The sequence below is a fragment of the Balaenoptera musculus genome, chromosome 6 (assembly GCF_009873245.2).
Source record: "Balaenoptera musculus isolate JJ_BM4_2016_0621 chromosome 6, mBalMus1.pri.v3, whole genome shotgun sequence".
Lineage (NCBI taxonomy): Eukaryota > Metazoa > Chordata > Mammalia > Artiodactyla > Balaenopteridae > Balaenoptera > Balaenoptera musculus.
Genome location: NC_045790.1, coordinates 19,537,511 through 19,553,248, shown reverse-complemented (window position 1 = coordinate 19,553,248; position 15,738 = coordinate 19,537,511).

Below are 15,738 nucleotides of genomic sequence, written 5' to 3'. Positions count from 1 at the left end.
ATCAGAGGCCACCGGTAGCCATGTCCCGACATATGTGGGCCCCCAGGCCCTCTTGCCAGGTCCACTGCTCTGCCAGGCTGTACAACCCCTCTATGGACCCGTAGGCCTGAGGTGGAGGACCCATGCCCACCAGATCCCCAGGCATCACCAAGGGACAGGGCACAGGCCTCCTGACTAGGGACACACAGACAACCCTCCCTGATGTCCAGTGTCAAGGAGAGACCCCCGTGTGCCCCGCCCCCCGCCTGTCTGTGGGTATAAGCAAGTGTGTAGGAGGAAGGAAACCACAAAGGCAGAAGTATGTTTAATTCCATCATGAAATTCCCAGGTCAGGTCAGATAAAAAAGATTTATTTTTGATGCAGGGAAATAATGCATAAAGGCATTTGTACCGTGGGTGTCTGCCTTTTGTGCGGAATGAACGCGTTTTCCCCATGACGGGGACCACAGAGCCATTCTTCGGTGCCTGAGAAGGGAAGCCTGGCCCAGCTCCTGTGGAAGGACAGCAGTCTGAGCCATCCCTTAGGCCCGCAGATCCAAGGGTCCCTGGAGGGCCCCAGCCTGGGTCTTGGTTCACGTGCATGGATTGGTGGGCCAGCTGCCCATTCAAGAGGAGCTCATACTCTAGAGAGGTCAGCTCAAGAAATGCTTCTAAGGGAGAAGCAGACACTGACCAGCCACCCTCAGGGACTCCTCTCTCCCCTGGCTCTCAGCCTGAGCCGGAGCTCCTACAGAACTTTTAGAACAGAATGTCAGCTTTTCACTGTGTCTGGAGGGCTCTAAAGCACCAGGATCTGGCCTTAATCAAACAGCACAGAAGATCCACCCCTGACATTCTCCGGACACCATCCTGTTCCTGCCAAAAGCACAGTGAGAAGCCTGCCCTCACCCCCCGCCGCCCGGTGGGTTCTGTTCCCCAGGCTTCCTGGGCCCCGTCCAGCTGCCAACAGATAGACTATATCCAGAAGAGGGCAAACCGTCTCACCCAAAGCTTTATTATGCAATGACAGTAAAAGTTACTACATGAAAAAGACTTTTCTTAAAAAACAAGTATCGTGGGAAACACTGAATATTATGTTACTGCCTATGCCGTATGTTCAAATACTCAATTTTCCTGGACATAAGTGCCAGGAAAGTAACTTGTCTCTCCTGAAGAGCTGCTCTGCCATTTTTTTCTTAAATTCAGAACTGGCACTTTTAAAAACTTCTTCACTGCTGAGAAATTGGAGTTAAATGTTAACTCAATTCCAGTATCTACTTTATCTCAGGTTCCTGATGTATTCATTTCACTTCCCCACTTTTCTACTAAAGTTGCCCAATTTCCTTGATTTTATTTTAACCTCTTGTGTGAGCTGCCAAGGCACATGCAATCCCTCTGAAAGCAGGAGAGAAATTAAAAGTAAATAAGCGAAGAGGCACTTGTAAATAAGCAAGCACAGGGCATGGCATTTGTGTCCCATTGTATGAGCAGGCCTAGTGGAGAGCCAGTATCAGGAGATGCAGAAGAACTCCTGGGCCGTCTAGTCTAAGTATCCACTAGCCGTCAAGGGAAGCATTTGGTTTCTGGATCTGGGAGTGGAAGCGGTAATAGTAGGGAATACCAAGTATTCTGGCTATCGCTCCGTAAAAACCACCCCAAATCTAGTGTCTTAAAACAACCACAGTCATTTTCTGATTTCTCACAGTTTGGGAGGGCTGAGCTGAGCATCTCTGGCATAGGCCCTCGGCAGCTGTAGCCAGGCGGGGTCTAGAGTGTCTGGGGGCTGGCCAGGCCCTCATCATGTGGTCTCAGGCCTCCACCTGTGCTCACTCCCACCGGCTATGTTGTGTTTCCTTACAACATGGCGGCACAAGATGGTAGGATTTCCTGCATGTTGGCTCAGGGCTCCAGGGAGCGCCAGTCCTCAAAATGAGCCTGGGTTCAAGGGGAGGGGACGGAGACTTCACCCCTCGATGGGAGGGGTGCCACAGAACAGATGGGCATATCTTAAAACTGCCACACCCACACCCTGGCATGCAAAGTTCTGCTGGCCCCAACCGGAGCCATTTCATCTCCTGCTGTCCAGGGAGCATCTGCTGCCCAGGGAATGTGCCTCTACGGAAAGGCAGAGCTGGAGAAGAAAAGAGTGCCACACAGACCCCTCTCAGAGCCCTGCCAGCCCCTCGCCCTGAGGCCAAGCATATGCCAGGCTGCTGGCTGGAATCTCTGCGCCAGAGAGAAAGGGGCTGCCCATGGCACCGCTGCCCCCTCCTTTGCCAGGAGCATGTTTAGCTTTTGCTTTCCTGAGAACAATGGAAAACTAGAGTCTAATTAGCCTCTGGCTCTGAGGCTGAGAGGACAGCACAATATGTGCTTTCTCATTGGAAAAAAAAAAGCACAGGAGCCAATTTTCTACTCTCAGACCCAGGCCTTTTGCTGCACATGCTGGAAATAGTACCCTCGGAGGCTGTGCTGGTTTGTGAGGACCTTGACACTGTGGGCTGGATGAAGGTGAATGAAGGGATTTGGGTACCCTGTGGGCCACAGAGAGGGCACCATACAGAAGAAACGAGTGCACACCTCCTTGGGGGCATGGCTGAGCAGTTGCAAGAAGGTCCGTGCCTTCTTTGAGTGTTGCCAAGGCTTCTGCTCTGGGCTCTGTCTATGCCAGACATCCCCGGGGCCTCTCTCTCGGCCTCCTAGGCCCTGTGCCCCAGACAGCCCAGGCCCAGTTACACTCATGCCATGCTGGAGCCAGCTTGCCTGTCCACACAGGCCACTCCCAGGATGTCCCAACGCTGAGGCCCGAAGCAAAGGTCTCAGCTTCTGCAGCTCAGAATCCCACAGCCAATGGAAAACGCAGGAGCAATGCAAGGATGGAGGCGACCCTTCCGCACCTCCCAGCCCTCTCTGCCACATCTGGGGGACACCGGGTGCTGATACAACTGCCATGTCAACTCTCTAAGACCTCCCAGGAAGGTTGGAGGGAGGAGAACACAGGAGATTTGGGCCACGAGCCTCAAGCCACACTCGAGCCAGCTGCAGCTGAGCCCTGGGTCGCAGGGCGGGTGGTAAGCGCGTGCTATGACGGGCTGCCTCCTTCACTCTGCTTTTCTTAGGGTTTCTCTGTGCAAGCACTGCACACACAGAGTCCACGCACATGCAAACCATGTGCAACTCCCTCTGTGTCGCCATGTGGTGCTGAGGACCATTTCTGAGCAGAGTTTCTTTCTGTCGGGTCCTTCTCTTATGCCGCACAGGGATGGCACTACTCGGCCTCTGGGAGCCACGTGTGGTTCCAGGCACTGAGCAGGCAGCCCATGAGATGGTGGCCCCTGCAGAGCAATGGGCTATTCCTGTCCGCAGCCCATGGATGAGGAGACTGAACAGAGGAGAAGTAACTCCAGGTCTTCGAGTCAGCCAACGCCTACCCTGCCGCCAGCCCGGCTGGCTGCAGGACCATGGCTGAATTCTGTCTTCGTGGGTTGTGGCTATTACTTTTTACTGCGCACACAGGCTCTCTCCAGGGCTATCAGCACAGCAAAGCAGAGCTTTCAGGTGGCACAAACGTCACAGGACAGAGAAGGTTTGGATTCAGACAGACAAGGCTGTGCACGGAGTCCGCCTAAGGAAGCTTTGCCGTGTTTACTGTGCTGTAGAGTACAATCCTGCTGCATCCGAATGGAGGGTCGTGTCCCCACACACATCCTTCAGGACATCTGGTCTGGAGGCAGGGCTCTGTCCCAGACCCCCACACCAGGGCTCCCTGTGGATCCCTGGGGGCGGGCAAGCAGGGGTCAGCTGGCCTCACCTGCCGCCCAGGACGCCAGAAGCCAGTGCCTCGCAAACAAGCCCTCGCTCCAGCCAACGTTGTCACCAGCAGCTGGTGCCTTTGTGCCGGAGTCCCCTGGTGTCCTGTGACCCACAAAAACCCCTGACGCCCTGCATCCCTCCCTCAGCCTCTGAGAAGGATGTCCGCGCTGAGATAGCAAGAACACCACTGCACAGAAGTGGCCGAGCTGCCCACCAGCCCTACGCAAACCTGTTTATAACTCAAGCCACCCCATTCCCGGAGGCAGAATGAAGGACAGGGAAGGGGCTTTCTTTGCTGGCCTTTCCCTTTCCTTAAAGTTGCCAGGGACACACAGCCCTTTCCAGTGGTGTAGGCAACGCCTCAGCAGGAAAGGTCTGCACACAAACGCAATGTATTCTGTGACATTACAAACTGAGGGTTTGAAGTCTCTCAGAGGAATTGAAAATGACCTTATCAAAGTAGCAGAACAACGTTGTCCTTGTTGATAACTTTTCTTAATTTCTTTTTCAGTTTGGTAACCTACAGTCCCACTAACTGCCCTGTACTTAAAGTTCAACCCCACTTGCCTCCGTAGACCATTTTCAAATATATTTCATATACATGAGATTAAGTTTTGCATGAGATGCCATTAGGAACACACCGAGCAAGCTCCCCTTCATCATCTAGACTGATGTGGACTGAATGTTTGTGTCCCCCCAAAATCCACGTGTTGAAGCCCTAACCGCCAGTGGGATGATGTTTGGAGGTGGGGCCTTCGGGAAGTGATTAGAGTTATATGAGGCCATGAGGGTGGGGCTCCCATGTTGGGATTAGTGTCCTTATAGGAAGAGAAAGAGACCAGAGCTTGCCCTCTCTGCCACATGACACAGTGAGAAGCTGGCTGTCTGTAAGCCAGGAAGAGGGCTCTCTCCCAAACCCAACCATTCTGGCACCCTCTTCTTGGACATCCAGCCTCCAGAACTGTGAGAAATGAATGTTTGTTGTTTAAGTCTACAGTGAAGACTAAGACAGGACTCGAGGCCCTATCAAGGGTCCTCATCCTACCATTCATTGTGCTCCCCCCAGCAATGCCTCGATTGCCTTCCTATGTGGACAGAGCATACTTCCATGGTTTCAGAGCAGGCGGACAGGCTACGCAGATGCCTTCAGAAGCGTTCATTTCTAAAAAGTTCACTTTGAGACAGTACCCTTACGGCTCCTCCAGATACTCCTGGACGTCCCCTCCACCCTCCAAGGAGTTGGGCGGGTACACATCTCATGGCCACTAACCCAGGCAGAATAATTGGTGGACCAGCTAAATTCACCTGTTGTGGAAACATTCCTGCTGCATCTGACATTGTGTAAAAACACATACAGGAAATGACAGTTTTTATAACACCCTACACATTCTGAACAGAAAGCAAAAATAATGCCTGTATGCCCCAGAAACCCTAAAAGGAAGAAGTGATTAAAATTCCATCACTAAAATCAATTGAGAGGAAAGGGTCTGAGAAGCCTTCTTGCAGGGTTGGTGCTCTGCACCAGCGCTAACACCGGGCCCTGCTCAGTGAGGTTTCTTGGTTCTGTATCGCCAAGACCCATCCATGCATGACAAAGATGCCCTGCCTCCCTAACCGTTAGTGACTGAGAGCATGTGCTTTCACACCGTGTCCCTTGCAGTACACACTTCATTGTTGCCACGTGTGCCTTGGCCCTAAGCCAGGGTTGGGATGGGGGATTTAAAGGACACAAGGCTCTCAGCATCAGCCTTTGTGTGATGAAGGTTCAAGCCAGCATGGCCCCATGCCTGACCCTGCCCTCAGGACCACTCCAGGCACGGTGAGTGCGGGTGTCACATCCCTGCTGTTTTTAAGAACATAGCCAGGTCTCTGAGGCCAACCTTCCAGGACCCCTTTGCAACCCAGAGTGCACATTCAAAACCGCTAAAATAACTTTTTAAAGCACAAGGTTGCCAGCTTCCCGCTCACCCGTCCCCAACGATTCTGATGTAGGTGTTCTGGGATGGGGCCTGGGCATTTCTTAATAACCTCTCCAGGTGATACAAATGTATAGGCAGAAGTGAGAAGCAAAACAGCAAAAGTAGTTAAGCTTAGCTTAAACTTAGGAGGAGGGGCAATTAATTGAATTTGATAACGTGGTAATGACTCAAAGGATGGAGGGAAAAATGCACCTCAGATGCACCTCAGAGACGGCACCTCAGCTGTAGCTCTCACATGGGGTGCACGGGGACATCCCTGGGATGGGTTTCCTCCCTCTGAATCCCCGGGGAACCCCACCCACGCCCACGTCTACATTTGGCAGTCGGAGGCCTCTGTCCTCCGCCCCCAGGAGACCTTTCCACCCAGTGACCTGCCAGCCTCCCACGGCCACAGTCACCCGTGCTGAGAGGCCCCAGGACTGTGGACTTCCAGTGTACCTGGACGGGTGCGAGAGGGACCCGTCAATCTCTGTGTCCCTATTGCCCGTCTTTCCGTCTTAACATCTGTATCTGGGCAGAATCTCAGATTAGAGGAAACTGGCAATTGTATAAAGAGCTACCATAGCACCTTCAAGCAGGTTTCCCAGATGTGAGAGCTACCACTCTATCCTTCCTTCCTCCTCTCTCCCTCCCTTCTTCCCCCTCTTCCCCCTCTCTCCTTCTCTCCCTGTGTCTCCATCTCTCTGTCTCTGTCTCTGTCATTCTCTCTCACTCTCTCCCTCCATAACACACACACACACACACACACACACACACACACACAATTATTTTTATGAATCATATGAGAGTCAGTTGCAGGGGTGATGCCCTTTGCCCCTATATACTGTGTATTTCCTTAAAAGGCAGGAGCAACCACAGTACAGTCACAAAAATGTGGAAATTAACCTGATGCAATGTTAAGTATCTAATCTGCAGACCTCACTCAGATTTTGCCAGTTGTTTCAACAATGCCGTTTATAGCAAAGAACAAAGCAGAGTGTGGGTTGCACTCAGCGGGCCATCTCTCTGGCATGTCCTCAGAATTTCTCTGCCTTAGGATGACTTGAGGAATATGGCCAGGCTTTCTGTAAACTGTCCTCAGTGCGGTTTGTCTGATGTTTCCTCATGGTGAGCTAGAGTAAGCTATGCCTTTGGGGTAGGAATATTTCAGAAGTGAGGCTGGAGTGCAAACCCAAGGACCCTCACCCTTGCACCACCACCACACCCCGAGGCTTCAAGGCACATGGGAAGCACTGAGGTCATTCCTGCTGCATCTTTCTTTCTGTGGCGCCCGTGGCCGAGCCTCTCCCAAGACTTTGGGGATAGGCCGTGTGCTCTCTCATGGTTAAACCCTTCGCATCATGCAGGGAGGATCACACACCCCTCCAATGCGCTGTTTTGTCCATCCATCACCAGTCAGCAAGAGGAAACAACCATCGGGGAGTGTGGGATGTTCCGCCTAAGGGCTGACAGCCGCAGTGCCCACCGTCCGTGGGCCTGCCTGCCTCCCCAGCAGTCATCTGTGGCTTCTTGGCTATGAAGTGTATTTAATTTAGCCTGGCACATAAATTAACATCCACACAGCCTGCAGCAAAGGCCTCCCGTCGTGGGCTCCGGCTGGAACTGCATCAGCCCAAGTCGGGGGCAGCCGGGTGCCGTGCTGGACACTTAAGGGGCCGGGGCTTCTGCACCCGCCGGGCTGGGCCCACGATTGTTATGTAAACACAGAGCCCAGCGCGGGGTGGCTGGCCCATCTGCTCCGAGGCACACTTCGTGCTGCCGCGTGCGCTAATCATTTTCCATCCTCTTAGGTGAAAACTTGGACAATGTAAGGGCTCTCAATCTCCCTTTCATTTGCAAACGAGTCATTTCAGCTAAGCGTGGCCCCCTATTCTTCTCCCACATTTGTGTTTGTGAAAAGAACCGTCTCAAATTTCTGGAGCAGGAGCAGCTGCCGCGAGGCCTCTTTTCACTCAGCCAGGTCCCCCACCCAGCCCTCTGCCCCCTCCCCGCTCAGCCCTTTTGTCTCCGGCAGAGCCAGCTCCCCTCTCTGACCCCTGGCCAACTCGGAGCCTCCTCCTTTGTCAGCCTCCCCAGACAAGTTTCACCCTAAATCAAGCATTGTTTGGGCTCCTGAGGCCAGCACGTGCCCATATCCCCTAATCTTTTAATTTCACCCCAGGAAACAGCAGCTGTTAGTGATACCCAGCTGTCGCGGGGCCTGCCGCCGGCCCTGGAACAATGACGGAGGAGGAGGGAGGCTGCAGTCTGCAGTAATATGTACATCTCCCCTCGCTTTCTTCTTAGGGGTGGTGTTTTTTCTTTTTGCAACAGTTGGCAGCACGTGCTGTGAAATGCCAGGAAAGCCCCCCCTCCCAGCACCGTTTTTGTCTAAACCCGTTCACCGCCGCACTCTTTGGTTTGCACTTGGGCTCTGGAGGACCAAACCTTCCGTGTCAGAGATCCCCGGCGTGTGCCATGATCCCTTTACTGCAAAAAATGATCATCTGATAAATTACAGGGCAAGACCCAGACGGGCAGACAGAGGCTGCACCCTCACAGCGCATGCGCCACGCTCGCATCCTCGGCGGGGGTTGGGGGGCGCAGCTCAGTTGCATTAATGCTTTTCAGGAGTCACAACCATAAGTCTGATGTGGGGCAAGTGTTCCCCCACACACGTGTGACCGGAAGACAGGATGGTTCCCTGGAAATATACACCACTGAGGCCGACCAAAGCGAGCCCAGCACTCTGAAGGCGGGGCAGTGAGGGTGTCCAGAAAGGCACTTCTGGGGCACCCCATCTCTGCACACTTGATTTTGTGGAGGCCTTTCTCTGGACACACCTGCACCCCAGGAGCCTGAGCACTGAGGAATGAGGATTCAGGAGACCAGCCACTGCCCTGAGCTACCAGGTCACCTCCCTGGTGCCCGACTTGTGAAAGTGGGCATCGGAGGGACTCTCCACAGCAACACTGCCCCATCAAACTTCCTGCGACCACAAAAACGTTCTCTCCCGGCGCGGTCCAGGACAGACACTGAACACTGAGAAGCTAAATCTTCAATTTATTTCAAATAACTTCAGTGTGAGTGTCCACATGTGGCCGGTGGTTGCTGTGTGGGGCAGCAGAGTTCTGAACTGTGGGATCTCAAACACTCTGTTGCGTCATGTGAGCAATGACGCCTGGCCCTGTTCCCTGGGTGTTCAATCTCATTCTCAAGGGTGCAGCCTAAGTACGGGGATCTTTAAAGCTCCCCAGGGGGATCAGAGGGGGAACAAAGTAGGAGGCCCCTGCCTTAGACCGTCTTGCAGCCTGAGTCCGGGCTCTGCAGAGACGGACGGTGCATTTGGAAGGCACCTGCCTAATTCAGCCATAAACAGAGCTCTCTGAAATACAGAGGGTTTTAGAAAGAATTACCCAGTTTGTAGGCTCCTGACAGTAGGCTGCAGCTCCCCATCTCCCTGGCCACTGACTTCTGGCTTTGCTCTACCTGCCATGGTCGAGGTTTCAGGGCTGTCCCGGTTCCAAAGTTTCAAACAAACCTGTCAGTGCAGAGCAGACAAATGCCCAGAGGTGACTGGTGCAACCACAGGCTGGCGTGGGCCCCTTCCACCCACTGGATCTCACCTGGTGGGGAATTGAAAGACGCCAGCAGAAACCCGACCCCGGCCAGAGCATATGGTGAGCTGCACACCTGCCTGACGTGGCACCTGCTGGGCCTCCCAGGGCTGTGGGGCGGCGGGCTCAGGGGCCCCAGGCCACCAGCAAGCGTCCGACTCCTTTGCATACTCGACATGGCCACATGCCTGGATGCTGGGCGACTCTGGCACAGCGTGCCACTGCTTTTAAGTCTGGAGAAAGCCACGCACTCAAACCACAAAGCCAGCCGGCAGCCGTGCATGTGCTCCCATTTCACCACGAGAACCTCTGCCCACAAAGTGTATGTCGTGGATTAGGAAGCTGTAGAGGTCGGAACTTGGCCACTGAAAGGGCAGTGGCCGGCGAGTCATCTCCCCGACTTTTGTCCTGCAGCCCCTCTACGGTGGAGGCCGAACCTCCCCTGGGAGAGCTGGGCACAGCCAACGTTGGTGTAACTCGGGACGGGGTCCCAGTAGCTTCTGTTCTCTGACGTCTCCTTTTCAGATAAGAAACCCCTCTATTTTGGATCCATCTGTACAGCTAAGCTAAAGGGACAATAGCCACGTGTTGGTAAATTATTATCTGACACTTGTTCCTGAGGGCGGTGATTGCACACCACGGTTAAGCTCTCAACTACCCCCGCAGAAGAAGTGAGTTCTCTTGCTGCCATGTGAGCCCTTCTTGCCCTTTTGTGCCCTCAACTGCACCAGCAGATAATAAGAAGGCCAAGTGGAAAGGGCCAATTCTGATGGCTCCTCTTCCTGCAGGACCTGGCCCTCGACCCAGAAAGAGTTAAAAGTCAGTGTAGCCTGGGGGCACGCAAGTCATCCGGGCACGCTGCCCTGTCGCCTCCCCTCTCAGGAATTGAGGGCCAAGCCTCTAACCCACCTCAGGCACCCGGGCCATCTGTCACAGGCACGGGGACAACCACGTGCTTGATTGAGGTGGGGCTTGAAAAGACACAGAAGCCAGGATGTGTGGCAACCCGGCCGGGTCCCCAGTAGAAGGGGGAGGTGCCCCATAAAATATTTCGCCAGACCAGTGGCTGCAGTGAAGTCTGGGAGGGGCGACCTTCTACCCCCAGCCGGCTCTTCAAGTCAGAGAGATTGAGGCTTTCCTCCTCGGCCCTCGGCCAGCAGGGGAGGAAAGGTAACAGGCAGGCACGTTGTAAGGCCATTAGCAAAGAACAATGGGAAGCTGAAAGGGTAACCTAGTGAATAGAAGAATGAAAGTTGGCTTGTGCCAGCAGCAGCGGGGTGAGCTCATTATTCCAGACAGCAGATGGAGGGTGGCCTGGTCGCAGGGCAGAACTCCCGGCTGCCGGGCGGAGGAGGCAGGCGCTGACAGTGGGCGCCCAGGACCCCTCCCATCATAGCGTTGCCCTTCCTCCCAAAGCACAAGTAGTGAAGGAGAAAGCTGTATTCTCATCATGTTGGTTTCAAGGCAACCCATTGCACACCCTCGCCTGCCCCGAGAGCCTTCACTGACTCTGGGCATCTTCCCTCAGCTAAGACTGCCTGACACCAGCCAGCAGGCTACCCCCGCCCTGAGCAATCTAACCACGGCGGAGGAAGTGCCCAAGGAAAGGCAGTCCCACATCCTTCAGCCCAAAGTTTTGTTTTGATTCTGAGCCTGCTGAGACCCCAGGGGGAGATACTGGCTAAGGACCATGACATGGTGGTGTGCACACCAGGCTGTGCACACAAGGGATGAGCACGCTGGCTGCGTACTTTCACTCCCGGTGACATTTGCAAAACTGTGGAAGGGGCACCTAGTTGCCCTGGATCTCCCTTCTACAGAAAGGTGCACCTTAAACCTGGCCACATGGAAAGGCTGCCTTGGTTTTGGATGGTAGATAGTCCAAAGGATTAGCCTGAGCCATCCTCTCCTCCTCCTTGCTTGCCTGCTCTCAAATCTCAACTCTCCTTTTAGCTCCTGCTACCGGATGGCCCAGAGGAATCGTTTGCTTCTTAGAATTGCAGAGCTCAGGTTTGCGCCACTGAGTTTCCACTCTGCTGTAGCCTCTTCAGCCAAAATTGAGCACAGGCCTAGGGTCAGCTCTCTACTACTTCTGGACAACCAAAATCCTTTTCAGGGTGGGGTTTGCACTTCAGCTCCTGAGCAGGCAAGACTCCAGATGTTTGGTCAGCTTCCTCAGTCTCTGTGCTGGAAAAACATCATTTCAAGAAAACATTTCTGTGAACTTTCCCATCTTAATTCAGCCTATTGCTTAAAAAGCAGTCATCCTAAATAAACATGCATACTAAACACACACCGAGGGCTGCATAAAGAATGCAAGTACAATTGACAGTTTTTCTAGATTAGGGGTTAACAACTACAATTTTTTCCAGGGGGATCCTCATAACCCATTCATCCAATAAAACTTGTCATGTGCCCCATGGCAATATATCCACAAATGTTAGTAGCAGCTTCCTGACCAATGCAATGCTGGCATCAGCTTGCTTCTGTTCCCTCAATGTCTTAATTCCTCCAGCAAAGCAACAGAGAGCAGTGTCCTTTGTGCACCTTACATCTGTATTATGGTGACTTCAGGAGCTGCTGTAGACAGCAGGCAGAATCTATGTGAATTCTGCAATGCTGGTTACCCATCAAATTCTGCCCAAAATGGTTTCATCTAGATTTCTCCTTCTTAACACTGAGTATTAAAGTAGCACAAATTCTTTGAAAAAAAATTAACAGCCATAGAAGAATATTTAAAAAAAAAAAAATCAATCTCCTGAAGATGATAAGAACCTTTCCAATTTGGAGAAATTCTCTTTTACATCACTTGTATAAGTTTCCTAGTGTCGCTGTGACAAAGTACCTCACACTGTGTGGCTTACACAAGAGAAATGTATTTTCTCAAAGTTCAGGAGGCTGGAAGTCCAAGACCAAGGTGTTGGCAGGATTGATTTCTTCTGAAGCTGTAAGGGAGATCCAGGCTGTTCCCCCAGCTCCTGGTAGTTTGCCAGCAATCCTTGTCATTCCTTGGCCTGTAGATCCATCACCCCAATATCTGCCTCCATCTTCACACGGCATCTCCTTGTGTGCATGTCCAAATTCCCCTTTTGTAATAAAGATACGAGTCATATTAGGCTGGGGGCCACCCTAAGAACCTCATTTTATCTTGATGGCCTCTATAAAGACCCTCTGTCTAAGTGAGATCCCATTCTAGGTACTGGGGGTCAGGACTCCAACATATGAATTTAGGAGGGACACAAACTGACCCCCATCGGTCTGTCCCTGTGGTTGTGTCTAGATAAGGGGTGAGGCGGTCAGTTCAAACAGGAATACTTCTTGTCCTGAAGGCATACCCTTAAAGCCAAAGAGTTCTGGGTGAGTCTGGCTTCCAGGTGCTATCCTGGGCGCTGCCTCCTCCCACCAAGGGCACAGGAGGTGGGGACCAAATGCTGGGTCGTCCCCCCCCCCACCCACTCTCCACCATGGGGGAGAGTACAGCTCACACCTCCCAGACCCAGGAGCCACTGGAGACTCTGATTCTTGCACACCTGCACACCTGCACACCACCTTCTGCCTCACCTGCAGCCTCTCCCGGCTGCTCCACTCTCTCTCCCAGGGATCTCCTTTAGGTTTCCTGAGCACTCCAAGCTTTCTCCTCCCAGAGGCCCCACAGTCATTTCTCGGCCCGGGCACATCCCAAAACGGTGCCTTCTCATTTTTTCAGGGAAGCTGACAGCAGGCTTCCCCTCACCTCTGCCAGCACCCATCCCCCATCCCTCACCCTGCGTTACCTTCCCCAGAGCATCTGTCATCTCACCTTACATTGTTCCCTGACCAGCTTCCTAAGGGCAGAGGATGTAGGCACCTTGGTACTGTGTTACCTCCGGGGTCTAGGGCGATGCCCAGCACAGGCTAACAAGCCAGACTGAAGGAAGGGACCCACGGGATTGTTGCCCCGCCCCTCCCCCTACACTTCTTTTCTGTTGGTAAATGTCATTGGATGAGATACTTTTAATCACTCTGACTTCTCCTCACGAACTTAAAAAGGCCCTAAGCAGTCCTACCAGATGGCCGGTCCCTTTCCAAGCACATGTCTCCTTGGGACCCCACCCCCAGTTTCAAAAGACCTCCGACTTCAGGCTCTAGCTCCAAGTGTCCCACAGGGCCTCTTCCTGCAACCTTTCCTTGGCTGAGTTGCTACTTCGATGTTCTTTGTCTACACAGGTGATGCTGTTGGGGTCCCAGGCATGGGTCTCTGCACACACGGCTCTACAGCGCACCAAGAGCACCTGGCCGCCAGCACCTGGAACTCTCCACCCAGGCCCTCCTTAAGCCTCAGCTCAGTTCAGCTAAGGATGCCAGGAAGGTAAAGGCTTGCTTGGAGTATCACTGGGGAGAGACAAGATGCTCGGAAGAGGAAAGGGATGGGAAAGGAGTTATGAGCTAATTATTGCTCACAGAAGGAAACCAATAAAGGGTTTCAGTAAAAGAGGAGACTAAAGTATTATATAAAGGGATTCTTTTTTGCACATGTGTCCAAGCAGTTGTCATACCATCCCCTCCAGGCCACCATCCCCACCACCATCACCATCATCATCACCATCACCATCATTATTACCATTATGATCACTATCATCATTACCACCATCATTATCACCATCATCACCACTATCACTATGACCATCACCATCACCACCACCACCATCACTGTCACCATCATCATCACCACTATCCTTACCACCAACCTCATCATATCTGATCTTTAAAATGACCATGCCAGCTGTCATTTTAAGTGCTTTATCTAAATTAGCTCACCTAATCCTCCTTACAGCTTTCTAATGCACATACTAGTATCTGCATTTTACAGGTATGGAACCTGGAGCACAGAGGGTACATTGACTTATTCAAGGTCACACTAGCGGAAACTGGCAGCCAGGATTTGAACCAAAGCAGTCACACTCTGGGATCTGCGCCTTTAAGGGATATTCAGATGGGCATTGCTTACGATAGCAAAAGCCTGAAAACAATCCAAATAATTCCTACAATGGAATACTATGCAGCAGTGGAAATGATTGGGCGACAGGTCTATGCCTCAACATGCATGAATCTCATGAGCAGAAAAAAGCAAATCACAGGATTTATACAATATGATTTTATTTGTAAAAGGTTCAAAAACTGGCAAAATTTAGCAATCTATTGCTGAGCAAGACTTCCATAAACAGTAAAACTTTAAACAAGATGAGATAACGATTAACAGAATTCAGGTCAGTGGTTTCTGAAGCTAAAGTGAGAAAAGGAGTGTGCATCACATTCTACCATTAGTCTGGGCGCCCACCCGAGGCGTATGGTGTTTTTCATTATTGCTCTTTCTAGTGTACATATAAATTAGACTCTTGTATGTATAGTATATTTCATATTTATTGTACACTTCTTTTTTTAATCTCCAACTGGAAAAAAGAAAGTATGATAAGGAGTTTCTAGACCCTTGATTCCGGCCATGGAATCTTTCCAGTAGGAAACCCCCTTCTCAAAATGTCTTCCGTGCTCACAAGGGTGTCACAAACCCAGAGCTTTTCCCTCAAGTCAGCCCCTGAGATGACTCTCCAACCCCAGATGCCTCTGGTAAAATGGTCTGTAAGGTGACGCTCACCATGGACCTCAGATATCACTTCTCATCATTTTTGTTTAAATTAGCTTAAAGGTAACTCTAGGCCCTGTCTGTCTGAGGGTGTAGGAAACCCAATCTCAGACTCATTGGGCCTCAGGCAACCCCAAGACCTGGGTGACCCCTTCTGCCAGGACCATGGGTTGTCACAGGCAATGGCAGACGCCCTGCAGCCCCCGCTCAAGACGCAGGGCCAGTCAGCATCCCTGGTGACGTCACGCAGCCCTGCCTCCGGGCCCTGCGTAGAGGGCAGCTTCTCCCTCGAGGATGCCCCGTCACCGAGCGCGGCTTCCACGAAAGCCCGAGAGGGTTGGTCTGGGCCCCAGCGCTCTGCTGAGAGGGGAAAGCAGCCTGGGGACCTCAGAGAGACAAGCACAGCCTGACATTGTGACAAATGAGCCACCCCTTCTCTGACCCCAGACACTTCTGGCTCCCGTGCAGACATGTTCTAAGAGCTCAGTGGCAGCACCTATCCCAAAGTTGGCGCGTAGGTGGGCGGTGTTTTTGCTAAATGCATCAGGTGCAGGGTCGCCTCTAGCCCACGCCCTTCCCCGTCCTTGCTGTCCTTGCAGGCGCACCCACCCTCCCCCACCCTCCCTCCAGATCGTCGAGGGGATGATCCACCTGCCCCACTGGCCCCGGGGCTCTCTCTCCAAGCTCTCCTTCCCTGAGAGCAGCCACAGCCTGTCCCCGGGTCCCCCTCGCCTCCCACCTAAGGTGCCTC